The sequence below is a fragment of the Dromiciops gliroides genome, chromosome 4, assembly GCF_019393635.1.
Source record: "Dromiciops gliroides isolate mDroGli1 chromosome 4, mDroGli1.pri, whole genome shotgun sequence".
Classification (NCBI taxonomy): domain Eukaryota; kingdom Metazoa; phylum Chordata; class Mammalia; order Microbiotheria; family Microbiotheriidae; genus Dromiciops; species Dromiciops gliroides.
Window position 1 is genome coordinate 249,772,867 of NC_057864.1, and position 20,482 is coordinate 249,793,348.

The 20,482-nt window shown below is 37.4% G+C and overlaps 2 protein-coding genes across 2 annotated transcripts in view; both read right to left on the reverse strand.

The window, feature by feature from the left end:
• BTBD9 (BTB domain containing 9) overlaps window positions 1-20,482 on the reverse strand; it is a 413,203-nt gene that overhangs the window by 279,873 nt on the left and 112,848 nt on the right.
• Window positions 1-20,482, reverse strand: part of LOC122753459 (translationally-controlled tumor protein homolog) — a 73,579-nt gene that overhangs the window by 52,820 nt on the left and 277 nt on the right. The window lies entirely within an intron of this gene.

The window sequence follows — 20,482 nt, forward strand, 5'->3', positions numbered from 1 at the left end:
AGATATGTTTTCCATGATCTCACATGTATAATTGATATCACATTTTCTGCCTTCTCAATGGGTATAGGAAGGGAAGAAGAGAAAAATATCAGAACTTAATTTTTTTAAATAAATGCCCAAAATAAATAATAATTTCTATTTTTTTTCAAAAGGAGCTTTATGTACAGATCCACATGTGAGTTATCTGCATAGAAATAATAATAACTGAATCCATGCAAATTGATGGGCTCACCTAAATAGTAGCATAGAGAAAACAGAAGAGATACCAGAACAAAGCCTTGAGAAACACCCACAAGTAGGGCAAAAGAGTGTCGATTATGTGTTAGGCACCCTCCCAAGCACTGAATAAAAAGAGAATATTATCACAAAAACCCAGTGATGAAAGAGTACCCAGGAGGGAAGTATTAACAAGTCAGTAGCTACAAAGAGATCAAGAAAAATGAGAACTAAGAAAAGGCCAAAGAATCTATGATCATAAAATTATAGATTTCAAGCTAGATGGGACCAAACCTTCATCATAGATGAGAATACTACCAATGCCCAAAGTAGTTAGTGACTTGCCCAATGTCAGAAAGACAGTAAAGTGGCAGAGCTAAAATTTGAATTCTGATAACAAACTAAGCTCATTTTCCACTGTACCACACTGCCACTTAACTGGTGCTTAATAAATATTTATGAACTGATGGACCACGACTCCACAAAAACATTTAAAATTTTAAAAAATATTTTACTCAAAAAATGTCCACGTTCACAAAAATTTCTAATTATCTGAATTATTTGACTGTTCATGTAATGTAATAAAATGCTTCTTCACAAAACAAGGGACATTAATGCAATAGTTGTGGAGGGCAGAATGTTTCATCCAATACTGATGATTTCCAAGAGAAGGAACAGAAGAAATTTATTTAGGGAGTGGTAAATTTCAATTCCTTATTAAAGACATAAATATATGTTGTAGCTAGTAATCTTTAAGGCCTCTGCAGACTGTGTGCTTTGCAGTTGTTAAATTGGCTTTGTTCTCCCCTCTATAAGAACAGAAAAATAACCCAGGGGAAAGGAGAAAATGACAAATTGGAGAACCCGGTCATGAAATGTAATACAATTTAAACATTTATCATCCTGTCCACCACTATAGGTTTGTGCAGTCTTGCCAACCTTCACAAACCAGGATGACCACTGTTGGTAACAGCTTTACCATAGGGGCAAAGAATGTTTTATTTTGAAAATGGAGGTGATAGTAGGAAATGGTGAGGATTTTGGGGGGTGATCACAGAATGATATCAACAGTCTAAAATAACAAGACAGGTAAAGTTTAGGAAAAGACTCCTGCATTCATACCAGTAGGGACAATGAGTAGTATTTATTTAGATACCTCTATCATATTTATTCTGATACAGATAGTTTGTTGATTTAAATATTTCATCTTTTGATGTGAATGTTTTTAGTTTCTTTTTGCTTTGACTTTTTTTTTTCTTTTCTCTCTTGCACCCAGATGGTCATCTCTCATTATAAAGAATAAAAGGGGGGCAGCTAGGTGGTACAGTGGATAAAGCACTGGATGGGGGTGCAGTGGATAGAGCACTGGCCCTGGAATCAGGAGGACCTGAGTTCAAATACGGCCTCAGACACTTAACACTTACTAGCTGTGTGACCCTGGGCAAGTCACTTAACCCCAATTGCCTCACCAAAAAAAAAAAAAAAAGATAAAGCACTGGTTCTGAAGTTGGGAGGACCTGAGTTAAAATCTCACCTCAGACACTTACTAGCTGTGTGACCCTGGACAAGTCACTTAACCCAAATTGCCTTAAACATCCAGGGCTATCTCCAGTTGTCCTGATATATATATATATAATCTTGCCACTATATGTGTGTGTGTGTGTGTGTGTGTGTGTGTGTGTGTGTAATCTTGCCACTGGATCCTGATGGCTGTGGAGGAGAGAGTGATGTTGGTGACTATGCATAGCCCTCTTTCACTTAAATCCTCACTTGAATCACTGTAAGTCATGATATCACCTTGATGTCATGGTCCTCTTCGAGAACCAAGGGAAAAACAAAAACAACAATAAAAAAATAAGAAGAGCAGAAAAGGCAGTTTTATGATTTTGAGCAACACAAACAAGTCTGACAGTATATAAAATGTTCCATATCCAGTATCCCTCACCCTTACCTTTTTTTTTTGTGAGGCAATTGGGGTTAAGTGTCTTGCCCAGGGTCACACAGCTAGTAAGCGTCAAGTGTCTGAGGCCGTATTTGAACTCAGGTACTCCTGACTCCAGGGCTGGTGCTCTATCTACTGCACCACCTAGCTGCCCCCTACCTTTACCTTTTTAAAGAAAGGGAGAGTGGTACATTTTCTCATCTCTTCTTCCAAGGCAAGTTTGGTCACTATAATTATAGTGTTCAGCTTTATAGTTGTCATTGTTCTTTCCTTTAAAAAGAGGGAAAAACGGAGAGGAGAACAAGAAAGAATAAAGGAAGGGAGAGAGGGAGGGAAGGGGGGAGGATTCTAGGTAAGGAAGTCTTACAATCAAATCAATATTAGCAGCACACTGCACTAAAATGCCCTTTTCCACTTATTTTGCTTAAAAAAAGAATGAGCTTTGGATGAGTTGCCTCAATCAAACAGATCAAGGTTCTAATGGGTATTAATCTGAAATCCCCAACTCAGAGGTCTTAATTTCACATTTAACTATAAGATGCACTGTGTTTTCTTTAATATGTATTGAACAAAGTGAAAAACAGAAAGCAGTCTTATAAGTTTCTTTCATTTTTGCATGAAAATTCTGAGGAGAAAAGTCACTTATAAATTTTTACCTTAAATAATGGCTCTTAGGATTCTTGTCAAATATGCAAATTCAAGATGATTTTTTATCATATTACTGAGATTTTAGGACATAAGTCAATGGGTTTAATTTTTCAAATGTCTTTAAAACAAGATGAAATCAATGCTAAGTTGGTCTATTATAAGATAAAGATCTTAAATCTGAATACCTCTTGAGAAAATTGTAGAAATTCAGTATAAAGGGCTCAAAGAGTATAATCGTTAACCTTACTGTAGGAAGCCAGTGACTTTATTAAGTCAGTCAACAAATATTAAATGAGCACTCACAAGATATATAACAGCACTGCCCACTGCTAAGTTAGAGATGTGCAGAGGCTGATAAAATGTGCCTCCATTGGTGAAGTCAAGATAGTGGAGTACTCAGTGGAGCTTTTCTAACATTCACCTCCAAACAATTTTAAAGTGCCTCAAATCAAATTCTTCTGTGCCTGAGTCACAGTGAGACATTCTTCCAATCTAAGACAACTTAGAGAGATCTGTAACACGATTATCCTGGAGCTCACATGGATGCAACACCAGTGGTGGGGCTAGGTGGTGGTGACATAAGCAGCAACAGAAACTTCAAGACCTTTCAAACCTGGCAACTGGTAGGAAAGAAATTATGAAGGACCCCTGTGTCAGCAAAGGACACAGGCATGAACACTGTGTGGAAATTTATTTTGATTTGGGGACCCTACCTTTGAGCTAAGATTAGAAAGCCTTAGGCCCTCAGGGTCTCTTCTGTGTGGGAGGTGCTGGTGCCCCTCCCCCTCCGCTTCAGCTGAGCCAAAAAGCCCCATGGGCTGTATGAAATGCCAGGTCAGACAGCTGGGGGGAAAAAGCCCCCAGCTCCCTCCGCCCTGAGTGGATCTATCTGAGAGATCCCTGGCTTGTCCAGGCTGGGCTCTGGTGTAGCCTGTGCTGAGGCACATGATGCTCGAGCATCCCCCCCAGCCCCAGCCGCAGCCCTGGCTGGTGGATTAGCTTGGTCTGTGGGGGCACAAAAAGCCCTGAAGTCTGAGTGGAGAAAAGAAAGATATATATATATATATATATATACATATATATATATATATATACATATATATATATATATATATATATATATATATATATATATATATATATATATAAACCTGGGAGTTAGACAGATTTGAAGGGGGCCAGCGGACAAGATTAGAAGAACAGAGAGGAGAACTGACAAGGTTAGAGAGGAATGGACAGAAAGGGGCTACAAGGAGGGAATGGAGACTAGAGACGCTGGAAGGAGGCCAGAAGATTAAGAGGAAAGTTAGAAGAAAGTAGCTGAGCAGGGAAAGTGAAACATACCCTAAGGCAAGAGGCTGCTATGGCCCTTATTGTATTAAAAAAGTTCCAGGCCCAGCAGGTAGAAAGAGATGCCTTGAACTCAGTCAGGTTGTACATTTTATTTCCCTGTATTCTTTTTTTTTTTTTTTTTTTTTGCAGGGCAGTGAGGGTTAAGTGACTTGCCCAGGGTCACACAGCTAGTGTCAAGTGTCTGAGACTGGACTTGAACCCAGGTCCTCCTGAATCCAAGGCCAGTGCTTTATTCACTGTGCCACCTAGCTGCCCCCTCCCTGTATTCTTAAATTTAAATAGTATCTCATAAATAAATTCTGCTTTGATTATTTAGTTAAGAGGCTTCTTAATCTTTTTCTTATCAATTTTGGGAGTGGAGCAGTGTGGTGGAACTTTATAAACAGCCCACATTAAATTAATAGCAGTCAGATAGCCAGTTAGTCAACAGTCCCAGATTAAGTACCCTAGTCATATTAGGCCCCCCAAAATTAGGCAAGTCAGTCAAAACATTTCTACAACTGTTTAACAACTCTATTGCCTATACACTTCTGGGTCACAGATGAAGGGTAGAGAGGAACACTGAGGAAGCAGGGGCCTTGGGGACCAGTATCACTTTCAGTCACAAGGGATTAGGGATTCTGAGGAGCAGTATCCCTTGTGGTGTCAAGGAAGCAGGAGGATCAGTTATTAATTTCAATTATAAGGGATTAGGGGCCCTTCTTGAATAAGGATCAGAGTAAAGACCAGGAGAACAGTGACCACACCTCTCTCCAGATCACACCATCTTTGAAGCATTAAAAACTTCCAAACTCCTAGAACTAACTCTGAAAGCAGCAGTGAGAAAAAGCCTGAAGCTTGGGACAGTGACCTCCCTCTTTTCCCCACCCCATGTGAGAAACTGGGTTAAACTTTTTTTTCTTTTTTGTTTTTTTCCAGGGCAATGGGGGTTAAGTGACTTGCCCAGGGTCACACAGCTAGTAAGTGTCTGAGGCTGGGTTTGAACTCAGGTCCTCCTGAATCCAAGGCTGGTGCCTTATCCACTGCGCCACCTAGCTGCCCCTGGGTTAAACTTTAACATAAAGTTCAAAGACAAGAAAAAGGCTGGAAAAACAAACAACCATAATTTTTTTTTTAAAAGAAAGAAAAAGAACCTGACTATAAATAGATACTATGGTGACAGGTAAGATCAAGACAAAAACTCAGAAGCCAATGATGGCAAAACAGCTATAGGCAAAGCCTCACCTAAATTCCTGGAAGAGCTAAAAATTTGGTTTTCACAATCAAATAAAAGTAGTAGAGGAAAAATTAGGCAATGAAATGAGTGCAAGGGAAAAAATTATGAAAAGACAGTTAACAGCTGGATAAACAGGCACAAAAAACACACTAAGGAAAATAACACCTCAAAAACAGAATAGACCAAATGGGAAAAGAGGCACAAAAGCTCACTGAAGAAAATAATTCCTTAAAAAGTAGAATTGGGCAAGTGGAAGCTAATGACTTCATGAGACACCAAAACAAACAAACAAACAAACAAAACCCCCTCAAAAGTCAAAAGATTGAAAAAATAGAAGAAACTGTGCAATATCTCATCGGGAAAACAACTGACCTAGAAAATAGATTCAAGAGAGATAATTTTAAAATTACTGGACTGCCTAAAAGCCATGTTCAAAAAAAGAGCCTAGACATCTTATTTCAAGAAATTATCGAGGAAAACTGCCCAGGTATCTTAGATCCAGAGGTAGAATAGAAATTCAAAGAATCCACTAATCATCTCCTGAAAGAGAGATCCTCAAATTAAAACTCTGAGGAACATTACTGCCAAATTCCAGAGTTTCCAGGTCAAGGAGAAAATATTACAATCAGATGAAAAAAAATTCAAATAACATGGAGCCAAGCACAGTGAGGATCACACAAGATTTAATATCTGCCATATTAAAAGAGCTGAGGGCTTGGAATATGATATTGTGAAAAGCAAAAGCACTAACCTATCCAGAAAAACTGAGGGGGAAAAGGACATTTGGGGGTGGGGTAGACATTTAATTAAATACAGGCTTTTCAAGCATTCTTTTTTTTGGGGGGGGGCTGGGCCATGGGGGTTAAGTGACTTGCCCAGGGTCACACAGCTAGTAAGTGTCAAGTGTCTTGAGGCCAGATTTGAACTCAGGTGCTCCTGAATCCAGGGCCAGTGCTTTATCCACTGTGCCACCTAGCTGCCCCCTTCAAGCATTCTTAATAAAAAGACCAGAGCTAAATAGAAAATTTGACTTTCAAATATAAGATTCAAATACATAAAAAGGTAAACATGAAAGAGTAATCATAAGGAACTCAATGAAGTTAAACTGTTCACATCCCTATATGGGAAGATGATACATGTAATTTCTAAGAATGTTGTCATTATTAGAGCAGTTAGAAAGACTCTACATAGACAATAGGTTTAAGTTGATTATACTGGGATGATCTAAAAAAATGAAAGGGTAAGAAAGAGGCATGCATTGGAAGAAGGGGGAAGAAGAGAAGGAATGAGGAAAATTATTAACCATAAAAGAAGCACACAAGGAAGAGCTTTTACAGTGGAGGGGAATATGGTGGGGGTGACAAACCTCATATTAATCTAAATTGGTTTAAAGAGGGAATATATACATACACAACCATAAATAACTGGGTGTAGAAAACTTATCTTACAGTGAAAAGTAGGAGGGGAAGGAGATCAGAGAAGGGAAGACATAAGGAAGAAATAAAAAGGAGGGTAGATAAAGGAAGATAGTGATCAGAAGCAAAACAGACTTTAGAGGATGGACAGGGTAAAAAGGGAAAGAGAAGGATAAACAAAAGAAAACATGATGGCGATAAATACACAGTAGGTAATCACAATTCTGAATGTGAATGGGACGAGCTCACCCATAAAACAAAAGCAGATTTTTAAAAAATAGCAGATAGCAGAATGGATTATAAACCAGAATTCATCAGCATTTTGTTTAAAAGAAACACACTTGAAACAGAAAGACATACAGAGCTATAAAACAAGGGGCCAGAGGAAAATCTATGATGTTTCAGGCTGAAATTAAAAAAAAAAAAGATGTTTCTCAGCTTCTGAGCAACCATTCCAATTATAATGGTGGGAAAGGAATTTTTAAATTAATACTAACCTGGGGGCAGCTAGGTGGTGCAGTGGATAAAGCACCAGCCCTGGATTCAGGAGGACCTGAGTTCAAATCTGACCTCAGACACTTGACACTTACTAGCTATGTGACCCTGGGCAAGTCACTTAACCCTTATTGCCCCGCAAAAAACCAAAAACAAATAAATTAATGCTAACCTGGCTAAGCTTCCTGAGAGCTACACTGGCCTGTTTTTTAGTGCCTCCTACTTTGGTCCTATATACTATATACTGTACCTGTTGGCATAGCTGTTCTTGAAAATTCCCTCTCAAAAAAAAAAAAAAAAAAGAAAGAAAGAAAGAGAAAAAAAAAGAAAAAAGAAAATTCCCTCTCATATTCCTGATTCTAATTTCTAAAATCTGTGATAGTGGTCAGAAGCAAAACAGACTTTAGAGGATAGATAGGGGAAAAAGGGAAAGAGAAGGATAAACAAAAGAAAATATGATGGAGATAAATACACAGTATTTTGTGCCTCCTACTTTGGCCCTATATACTATATATTGTACCTGTTGGCATAGGTGTTCTTGAAAATTCCCTCTCAAAAAAAAAAAAAAAGAAAAAAAAGAAAAACTTCTTGAGGTCTACGATTTTCATAGGATCAGAGTTAGCTACCTAGTCCAATGCGATTATTTTGCAAATAAGATAAAACTGAAGCACAGAGAAATTAAGTGACTTGACCAAGATCACAGAGGTAGAAAGGGCAGAAGAAATATTTGAACCGAGGGTTGTCTTGATATGCTGTCATTTTTTCTATATCATAGGACATTGATTTTTCAAGTATGGATTGACTAAGGACCCTCAAGAGAGCCTTTCTGGGTATCACAGAGGTTAAAACTATTTTCACAATAATACTGAGATATATTAATTTCTAATATGGTACATATTGATGGCTATAATCAATGATATGCTGGTAGATGTTTTAACAACTGCATTTTTCCATCACTTTAAGTTTAAACAAGCAACAAAATAAACTAAGCCTTCATTTGTAATCTTCTGGCTTTTAAGGTATAAAATGCTCATACTAAAAATTTAACAATCAGATTTCTCAAGCTAGTTTGAGCTGACCCCAGCATATGGGGATATTACTCACATAAACAAAAATTCTGTGAGGTTTGCAATAAATTTTTTTTTAAGTGAGGCAATTGGGGTTAAGTGACTTGCCTAGGGTCACACAGCTAGTAAGTGTTAAATGTCTAAGGCCGGATTTGAACTCAGGTACTCCTGACTCCAGGGCCGGTGCTCTATCCACTGCGCCACCTAGCTGCCCCCAGTTTGCAATAATTTTTTGGTTTTGTTTTGTTTTTGTTTTTTTTTAGTGAGGCAATTGGTGTTAAGTGACTTGCCCAGGGTCACACAGCTAGTAAGTATTAAGTGTCTGAGGCCAGATTTGAACTCAGGTACTCCTGACTCCAGGGCCGGTGTTCTATCTACTGAGCCACCTAGCAGCCCCTTGCAATAATTTTTTAAAGTGGAAAGGGTTAAAAAACAGAAACATGTTGAGAATTGCTATCATAATATAAAAGAAATAGAATCATTTCGCCCACCCTCAATTTTACAGATGATGAAGCTGGGGCCTAGAAAGGTGAAATAATTTGCCTAAAATCACCTTGGTAGGAAGTGGCAGAGCCAAAATTAACCAGCTACTGAGTTCAAATTTAGCATATTTCCATTATTCTTTCATCCCTAGCTATACCATGAGCTCTTCATGGCAAGTGCTATTTTCTATTTCTTTTGAGTATCCCCACAACCTCTCGCAGAGGGGAGTTGCTGAATACTTAACTGATTTAGTTCTATGTAGTATGTCTAAGACAATACTTGGTATATGGTAGGCCCTAAACACATACAATAAATTCATAAAACATGCATAAAAAAATAAGAAAGCTATTATTAGGTCTGGACAAAGAGAATTTGTCAATGATGTACACAACTGTTCTAGGAAGACCATTACATTTAAGGGTCACAGGAGCTGGGTTTGAATTCTGACTTTGCTACTTTAGTAGGAGCAGTAATATAACCCCTTCTCCCCATTCAAGTTAGGAAAGTTTTTCCTTAAAAGATATTAAAAAACATCATTAGGACTTTACTGCCTGAGGAGACTAAAGACTCAAGACTCCTGACTTTACTTGCTGGTCACCTAAATACAAAACAGTCACATGGAACTCCAGGTGCCCTGATGGGCAGTTCAGGCAAGGAAGCTACCCTCAGCTGAAATCAGCTCAAGGTGTCCTCAATGTCTATCCATGTTCAATGTCTTTTTCTTTCTATGGCTAAATAAATCTCTTTTTGTTAATTGCTTAATGACTTATGAATAGATCAGTTACAATATTGTATATAAATTACCTGAAATAAGTCAGGTCAGAACCAGAACAGCTTCTTAGTACCTGTGAAGTTATTAAACCTCTATGAACTTCAGTTTCTTCATCTGTAAAATGAAGAATTGGACTACAAGACTTAACCCTTTCTGACTACAAACTATGAGTCTATGACTACTTATGAGGGTGATTAAGTGGCTCTTTTCTTTCCACCATTAAAAAAAATTAATAATACATTAGGATACTCTCAGATTTGGTTCACTTTCCCACACTTACTTATTTGGCAAGTAAAATGGCATTTTACATAAGTATCATATTCAAGAAGCATTTAGCTCATGACAGTATAGTAAAGATCAAGTCTAATGCATGTGTGAAGCACCCACCCCACTACCCCAAAAAGCTCTTGGAATTCTCCAACTGTAATTATGTATTTGCAAACTTATCTCAACTATATATATTTTAATTTTTCTTTAGATTGACTAATAAGAATTATAAAATTACAATGTGATATTTGTTCACAAGGACAAAAATAATCACAATACAGTAGCAAGATATTTCTTGTTCTCTTCAACTACACATGTGTCTTTAAGGGTAGGCAGATGAACAGGTATGTCCAAATTTGAAAAGTTCTATGTAATTAAAGGAATATCTGTATAAAATGTTGAGAAAATGGTAACATGGAATGGAACAGAGTTTGGTAAACATCACAGTACATCTTCCTGAGAAAATATTCTTTATTTGAGGTATGCTAATTACAGAGAATTTCTGACTTTTAGAAGGGCAAAGTGCATAAAAAAGATCTGACCACAACACCAACTTTTTTGAGGCAACCACACTATCCTAGCACCAAATCTTTTACATAATTCTCTGAAAAAAATATTGCAAAGCAAGGAAGGTATCAGACTTGTGTCCTCCAAATCATTCCCTATATGTAAGAACAAACAGAAGAAATATTATTCCACAAAGCAACATTTCTCTCTACCACCAATGCTATGTAGTTATATCTACATGTATATAGTTGTGTTCAGTGTGTGTGTGATGATACACATACATATTCAAAAAAAGAATTATTGTGTTCAGCACTTTAGTGATTTCTGGTCAATTTAACAAATATTTTTCAGAAATAAAATATCTGTTTCTTACTGAAAATATTTGCAGTTTCTGTTCTCTATAAACCAGTCAGAAAAATGGAGATTACAAACATTATAGGCAGCTTTCCAAGAACATTCTATAAGATCCAATTCTGTCAGTGTATGAAGTGTTCATTGTAATGTAGATTTCTTGCAAAGGACTCAGGGAATTCCATCAATTCTATTCTGCAGGGATTTAATTTTTCTACAGTCTCCCTACCAAACTCATGGTCCCATATGCCTTAAATATATGCCATAATATCAACATTTCCATAGACAGAGCACTGCATACTAATAAAACACTATGCTGTTTACATACAGTGCAAATACATAACATATTTTTAGCATAGGTTATGAGCAATATTTTCAGATAGATAGAGCCTGCAGTGATATTACTAACAAATTTCTACTGTAAATTAGTGAACTAAAGAGAAATTTATGTTCCATAAAACCCAGTGTGAAACAATAAGTTAGGAATATTTAAATAACATTTTCCAGAGTTCTAAACAGCAAGTATGACTGTGTCAGTATGAGTTGATTATTGGAAAAAGAGGACTTGCCATGGTCCTGAAATGTTCTGAAGTACCAAGAGATAGCCTCTTAATCATTTTAACTTTTTTAGAAACTGGTTTGATAAACATCCAGACTGGTTTTCATGGCTATCATGAGCTATCATACTCTAAATTTAATTCCAATATTATCTCTAATATCATCATAATCTAAATATGGGAACCAAAACCAATAAAACAAGTAAATTAGGGATAAAGTTTTACATATATACATCTTCTATACATATACATATGGTCTAGATATCTGGTGGGTCTCATTTCACATTTATATTCCTTGCCTGATAATATACCAGACCCATAACATGAAAAGACAGGTTTGATTTTAAGAGCACAGGTTTTTTAAGAAAGAAAGAAAGAAAGAAAGAAAGAAAGAAAGAGAAAAGGTAGATTACTTCAGTTAGTACTATTTTTATTTCTTCATAACATCTACTCCATCAATATTTATACAATTCCAAAAGATACTGTCACAGGATGAAAGGTGGGGGTGGTCCTTAGGTATTCCTTGATAAAGAATTACATTTTTGCACACAGTTCAATTAGAATTAAAGTGGTCTTTTATTTAGTGCTAGAGAAAGAGACCAAGATTGCAGTAGGCCAGGCTTAAAATCAGCCACAGGGGATAGTTTTCCTTCCATGTGTCATATTGGGGAAGTTAAATAAGGAGAATCTTGCCTCAGCCCTTGCTAAAAGTTGCTCTCTCACTCTTTCCCATGACAATCCACCACATGCAAAAACCTCTTAGAGTTGGTGACACCACGGTTCATTGGCTCAGTAGTACCCCTAGATGATCATACCTGGAGTTAGACTCAGAATAATATAACAGTCCCGTAATGACAGATGCAATTGGCTATCTATACAACTTCTGACTGGAGTGCACATGAAGCTTGGGGAAGCATTATTCCTTGAGAGCTTTGTCCCCCTTCTTTTATGGCAAATTCATATAATCATGTCATGTGATCAGCATGAACACAATATTGGCTCATCATTCCTTAGTACTGCAAATGGGTTACTATAGTGAGATACAGGTATAAGGTTTAAACTATTTAACCTAAAAATTCTAGTCCTTGTTATACTCTAAACAACTAAAGTGTATAGAATCTGGCTTTGTCATCTGTCTGCTATTAGTTATGCATTTTAAAACTGAAATACAAACACCTTATGTACAACTTATCTCACAAGCACTCTTTTCAAATTAATTAAGTGTCACCTTAAGTCCTTGACTACAACTGAAATTAACTTGGTAGCTTTTATGTAAATTCATTTGTGGTCATTTTTTATGAAATCACTCCATTTATTTATTTATTTAATTTGTGTGGGGCAATGAGGGTTAAGTGACTTGCCCAGGGTCACAGAGCTAGTAAGTGTCAAGGGTCTGAGGCTGGATTTGAACTCAGGTCCTCCTGATTCCAGGGCTGGTGCTCTATCTACTGCGCCACCTAGCTGTCCCTCTCCCTATAATCTTTTTGATTTTTGCCTTTGCCTCTTTAACCTCTTGTTAAAGTCTGTCCCATGTAGGCTCAAGGCTTCAACCTCATAGCAGCTATAGCCCATGCATATGCACCTCCTCACCCTCTGAACCAGGCTCCTCTTCCCCCAGTGATTTCTTCGACCCTGTTCAGTTTGACACAGTTACAGAAGAAGAATCTTCATCCCTTTTCCCCTTAAATATTAGAGAAAGGGGGAAAAGATGTAGGTTTAGCCTAACTCAGAGGTTTTCTGCTTGAGAAGCTAAACTGAAGGACGGACACATGTAAGAAGTAGGGGAAGATAAACTGTGCCTGGGACAAAGATAGCTCCAGAAATCAGGATCACAACCCCTCATTCAAGCCTCTCCCACTCCACCCCTCATTCAAGCTTTCCCCACCCCTCCAATTGATGGATTGATTGACAAGGTTAAGAATAGTGAACAGTTGTCCCAAGGGACATATGGCTTGCACCAGATAGTAAGAATCACTCTACTTTGCTTCCAGACTACTCCCAAAACAATTTGTGGGCTACTATTAAAGAATTAAAGGTACTGTGGTATAGTGGATAAAGAGTCAAGTTTGGATTAAGGAGATGTGATCTCAAATCCTACTCTGGACATATACTAGTAATGTCACAGCACTGACAAGTCATTTATATAACTCAACCAAAGTGATATTTATATACTACTTCAAAGTTTGCAAAGCACTTATAAACTTTTTTATTTTGATGAAGGGATTTTAAAGCCTATACAAAATATGCTGCCACAGGACAGTACTTAAGGATAAAAAAAATCATGTTAAGACAATATTATTCTAAACTGAGGTAAAGAAATCAAAGTACTTTTTAGGTTACATCAATCTCCTCCAGCAAGTCATGATATTCATCAACAAAGAATTAAATGGGGACAGCTAGGTGGCATAGTGGATAAAGCACCGGCCCTGTATTCAGGAGGACCTGAGTTCAAATCCAGCCAGAGACACTTGACACATACTAGCTGTGTAACCCTGGGCAAGTCACTTAACCTTCGCTGCCCTAACAGAAAAAAACAAAAAAAATGAAGCTTTCCTGTGTTAGATGCCTTTTCAGTTCCTTTGCAATTCTGAATCTAAAATCCCATGAATTAAAGTGGTGATTCTCATGATTTATAAGCACTTTCCATAATCTAAGCCTTACATTTTAAGGTTATTGATAATTGTTCTGATAAAGCACCAAGATTCTGAAGAGTTAAACTGGGATTTGGGTTTGATGCTTGACCTGGAGTCAGGAAGACTTGAGTTCAAATTCAGTTTCAGCCTTTTACTACTTGTGTGATTCTGAACAAATTCCATAACCTCTATCTTCCTCAGTTTCATCATCTGTGAAATGGGGACTCATATGGCGACTGTAAGGGGGTAAAATTCTAGCTATACTGTCCAAAATATCTAATGAGTAGTCACCAATAAATTATAAGCTTTAGCAAGAGTTTAGACTTTTAAGCATTTATTAAGGAGAATAAGAATTTGGTGAAGAGAGAGATAAAGGCCTAGATTCATTTATCTATCTCAGGGGGGCTACAGTTCTCCTGCTCCACTCTCCATGAGAGTCCTGGCGAAAGAGAGTGAGAGAGCCAGCCTCGCCCCTTCTTCCTCCCACAAGCAAACGTCACTTCCTGACGCCAAAGAAAAGCCACATGGCTTACCTTCAGATGCCTTCTCCTCATGGCAGAGCTTTTAGCCGGTGGCGTCATTCCAAACGTTACAGGACCAAATGAGATGATATATATAAATGGCTTTGCAAACCCTAAGTCCCTACATAAATGCTAGCTGCTATTATAATAATTATGATTCTAGAAATATCAATTACCAATCCACTAAAAACTTGCTTTAATACTATAGCTCATGTTCTCATGTTAGGACACTATTACTTTCTTTTTTGGGGGGTGGGGGGTGGGGGAAGGGGAGACAACGACAGTATTACTTTCAAATAAAAAGTAAATGACAATCTCCTCTTTGAATTAAAAAAAAAGATTTGTGTCAAATCAGTTATTATAGCACATGACAGCTTTTAAAAAAGACAGCATATACAGCTCTACAGTTATTCAACATGGACACAAGGGACAAAACCAAAGATGGCAAATAATGACATGAAAATGAAATAATTATGCTATTATTTTTCTTCAGGGCTTTTCAATATAAACTTTTCTTAATTGATTTTTAAAAACCCCTTCAAGTCAACAAGGAAGTTATTGAGGAACTTGCCAATGACAGACCACATAAATGGCCAAAAAGTATGTCCTGAAACTTCTTACATTTCTTTTTCTTTTTAAGTGAGGCAATTGGGGTTAAGTGACTTGCCCAGGGTCACACAGCTAGTAAGTGTTAAGTGTTGGAGGCCGGATTTGAACTCAGGTACTCCTGACTCCAGGGTCGGTGCTTTATTCACTGCGCCACCTAGCCGCCCCTACTTCTTACATTTCTTATCCAAAGGTGTTGAGAATGTAGAATCAGGAGAAATGTGTTCTTCCTGAAGTGACAGTGCTTCTTAGAATGCAAAAGATCACAAATTATTTGTTATAAAGTTTGGTTATTTGGTCAATACATATTTATTAAGTGCCTATTACATGGCCAGAACAGTACAAAGCACTGGGAAAGGCAACACACAGTACCCGATCTCAAGGGCTCTAATGAGGGAGGCAACATGCAAGTGACTATGTACAAACAAGACTAACAACAGGATAAAATGGAAGTAATCAACAAAGAAAAGGCACTAGAGTTAAGGAGAATCAGGAAAGGCTTCCTGTAGAAGGTGGGATTTTAGCTACCCCTATCCTATAGGTAATTAATTCAAGGGCAACTGGAGGATGTATGAGCAAAGTTATGGACTCAAATTCCTTAGTTCCTTTGGTCTGGTGGTTCCTTGCAGCTATACCTCTCTTTTCCTGCTTGTTAGAAGAGGTGCTAGTGGGAGTTAACAAACATTAGTCAGACTAAAGGCATGAAGGAGAAAACAAACCAAAAGTGGATGGACAGGTGAAATGCAAGGAGATAGATGGGAAGAAATAATTTATTTAGAGATATATCAGAAAGCTGGAAATTTTTAAGAGCAAATATCTGGCAAATCTAATGTCATCTTGGCAAGTCTGATGTCAGAGGAAGGAACTCATCATCAGGCCAACCCCCTTATTTGGTCTCCTAGTCACACAAGGCAAGCATGTCTAAGTAACAAAATTAAAATTTTCATCTGAAATAGTTTTTAACTGTGTGCTTTGTGTTTATGTGCACCCTTCTCAAATAAGAAACCACACTGACAGGATCAAACTATTTCTCCTATTTTACTGATCACTGAACAATGACTGTTTTTACAGGTTACTTTCTATTATCTTAAATATCATTATTTAATGCTATCATAAAAGACAGTAAAATAAAATGACCATAGAAATCAGAAATTACATAGAAATATTAACAAATATACCTATAAAAATAAAATACTGTCAAGATGTAGGATGAAGAGGACTGGACCAAGGGCACAGATACTTGGGTTCTAGTCCTGATTTTCTCATGAACCTGCTGCATCATCTTGGACAAATGACTCCTTTCTTTGGCTTCTGAGTCCTCATTTACCAAGGGGGGAAGTTGGACTATATAATCCATAGTTCCTTCTAGCCCTAAAACCTTTGAGACTAAGGTAATATCTGTCCTTACAAAGACTGAATAGAGCAAGTCTTCTTTCCCTTAAGAGCTTTTGTTGTTTTTCAGTTGTGTCTGACTCTTTGTGACCCCATTTGGGGTTTTCTTGGTAAAGATAATAAGATGGTTTGCTGTTTTCTTCTCCAACTCATTTTACAGATGAAAAACTGAGGCCAGAAGGGTGAAGTGACTTGCCCAGGGTCACACAGCTAGTGTCTGAAGCCAAATTTGAACTCAGGAAGATGAGTTTTCCTGACTTTAGATCTGACACTCTATCCACCGTACCACCTAGATGCCTTAAGTTACTAATCTGCTTTAAAACACAGAACTACTAGGCCCATATCCCAAAGAAATCCTAATGTAAAGAATTGTTATTTGAGGTTTTTATGCCTTAGCGCGCACTGGCCTGTGGCTCCGAAAACCGCAGGGTGCTCCACCCATTGGTTGTAGCCGTTGCCAGGGCTCTGGCACCTCACGTCATATCACCACTCGCCGATGCCTACATGGGCCTGGCAAAATTATAATGATTGGAAGCCTAGTGAGGGCACTCATGTGACTGTCAGAGCGGCCATCCCATTGGCCAGGGCTGTGTGGGGTGTTTCTAGGTTTGGGGAAGGAGAATTGGGCATTCTAGGTGGAAGCTGGAAAGTGACAGGCGTTCTGCTGTGTATTTTCAGCTGATTCCTAGGCGGTGGTATTTTTTCAGGTATTATAATTTCCCTTTCCCCATTTCATTTCCTTTCCCTTGATCCTACTGATCCTGTTTGTGGTTTTGTGTTGTTTTTTTCCAAGTTCGTTCTTGTTAAAATAAATCTTGTTCTGTTTTGAGGGAGGCTGCCAGTCTCCTTCCTTGCCCCAATATTGCGGCGAGCTGCTTAGCTAGCACTCCCCAATTAAAAATTGGTCCCCACACTAAAAAGGGAGGAAAGACCTATTTGCACAAAAATATTTATAGCAGCTCTTTTTGTGGTGGCTACAAAGTAGAAATCAGAGGGAAGCCCATCAACTGGGAAAAGACTAAACAAATTGTGGTATATGATTGTAACAGAATATTATTGTGCTATAAGAAATGACAAGCAGGATGATTTCAGAAAAACCTAGAAAGACTTACATGAAGTGATGCAAAGTAGAGTAAGCTGAACCAGAAGAACATTGTACACAGTAATAGCAATACTGTTCAATGAAGAACTGTGAATGACTTATTCTCAGCAATACAATGATCCAAGTCAACCCCAAAGGACTAATGATAAAGTATACTAACTGCCTCCAGAGAAAGAACTGATATTATTTGAATATAGACTGAAAAGCATGGTATTTTTCACTTTCTGTCTTTCATTCTTTTTCTTTTATTCAAGTCTTCTTGTGCAAAATGACTAATATGGAAATGTTTTACATAATTATACATGTACAACCTATATCTGATTACTTATTGTCTTAGGAAGGGAAGAGAAAGGGAGGGAAGGAGGGATGGAATTTGGAACTTAAAACTTTTTTAAAAATGTTAAAAATTGTTTTAACATATAATTGGGGAAAAATAAAACAAAATTTAAAAAAAGATTAAAACATAGTAGATGTGTTCTGAGTCTTACAATGTCAATGCTTTTCTTCTAAAATGCTTTCCAACATGGAAGGAGAAGGACTCCATCATTTTTATGTCAGGCTGCTGGTTTTATAAGTGGTTTTATACGAGTATGTATTCTTAAAGCTCTTGGTTCTAATTTTGCTTTAAGTTATATTAGACATATACAGATCACCTGAAACTTCCATTGACTAATGTTTTTGTTTGTTTGTTTGTTTGTTTAATGGGCATGTGGACAACTCAAAACATAATTTGACGGGGCAGCTAGGTGGCACAGTGGGTAGAGCACCAGCCCTGGATTCAGGAGGACCTGAGTTCAAATCCGACCTCAGACACTTAACACTTACTAGCTGTGTGACTCTGGGCAAGTCACTTAACCCCAATTGCCTCACAAAAAAATAAATAAATAAAAACATAATTTGAGAATGTTTTTGATAAAGCCTACCTTTAATTTAGCTGATGACTCAAGTAGCTGAAATAAATTTACCACTAGCTTATCTACCATAATCACTCTCACTCCCCCTTTATAACATTCCTGTATGTGACCCTACTTGTTCAGCACCAATAAGATACTTAATTCATTGTTATCACCTTTGGCCTCTTAGCTTGCTGCAAAAAAGCACCAGACTAAAGGAACTGAGTTTGAGTCCATAACTATGCTCATACCTCCTCCTCCACTTGCCCTTTAATTAATTATCTATAGGATAGGGGTAAGGACATTTGCCTTCCTTCCAAGGGTCAATTGTCAATAATATTAAAATCCAGAAAAACTTTCATAATTCCAAGTGTCTATTAGCAACAAATGATCAAGCTGCTTTATTGCCTGATATTAAGATTCTATACATATTTTTTTAAAACATTACATAGTGAAACAGAAACCCAATTCTGGCAAAAGCTATGTTCAAAAAGAGTTACAACTTGTGTTCCCTTTTGTTTCTCTGAGCATCCTAAAGAATATCACATGCTACTTGAAGAAGTATTGTGGCTTCAGGGTAAGACAAAACAGAATAGTTTCAGGAGTTTTCAAAGAAGCTAGAAATGATTCTATACACCAATATTATCAGAGGGATACCACAAAATCATAGCAAAAACCACAGTAGAGATTTCCTGGGGCTTTGGTTTAACTACAACATGGTTTCCAAATTTCTAATGAGCAATGCCAACAAATGATATTAAATTAACTACATCATCAAAAGGTGAATAGAATCAATTTATAGAATGTTTAAAATGAAATCCTACCAACAGCATCCATAGTCAAATGGCAATGCCTTTCTACTACTCCATTTCCCTGCCTCAAGTATCTCCCTACTCCTACACAAGCACTTTTCCATACAGCTGTCAAACTAATTTCAATTTCATTCCACTCTTCAATAAACTCCAGTGACTCCCTATTGTCTACAGGATCAAATATAAAGTCCTCTGTTTAGTTTTTTAAAGTATTTCACAACCTGGCCCCAACCTATTTTCCCCCTTCGGTTCTCCTTTTCTCCTTCTCCTGTACTCTGTGGTCTGGTCAAACTGGATTTCTCTTAGGTCCTCACACATGGAACTCCATATCCCATCTATATGCCTTTATACTAGCTATCCTTCCAGCTTGGAAAGCACTGCCTCTTCATCTCCACCTCAAAGATTGAACTTCAAGATGGAATTTAAGTATCATATTTGACAAACAGCCTTTCTTGATCCCCACTTGCTAGCGCTTTCCTTCCCTAAATGTTGTTGTTCATTCATTTCAGTCATGTTTGACTCTTCATGACCCCATTTGGGTTTTTCTTGGCAGAGATACTAAAGTGCTTTGTTATTTTCTTCTCCAGGTAATTTTACAGTTGAGGAAACTGAGGTTAAGTGACTTGCTCAGGATCACAGAGCTAGTAAGCTAGTAAGGCTGGACTAGAATTCAGGTCTTCCTGACTCCAGGGCCAGTGCTCTATCTACTGTGCCACCTACCTGCCCCATTCCTTAAATACTTTGTTATTTACATTTATTATTTATTTGTGTGTTTGTTGTCACCCTGTTAGAATGTAAACTCTTCATTCTTTGTATTTGTATCCCTGGTAGTGACTTGAATACATAGGAGGCACTTAATAAATGCATAATGACTGATAAACTGGTTGGTTAACCAAAAGTCACAATAACAGGCTTTTTGGAATTAAAAAATAAATATCTCTCCTTTTTGATTTTACATGTTTCAAAATTCATTTGCCAAATTACAGAGATTCATCTACAGGTCTAATAAACTGAATGAAAGCTAACATATGGACATCATCACTGCTCTTCCAAATAGTCTTTCTTGCAAAAATCTGTTTTTGTGAGGCTTATCACTAAGTTATACCTTCATGAACCATACCATAAGCTATCAATATAATGCTTGAAACAAAACAAAATAAAACAAAACCTTACCTAACACAGACCCCAAGCTATAAAACTAATTATAGTCCAATCAAATCCAGGCACTGTGCTA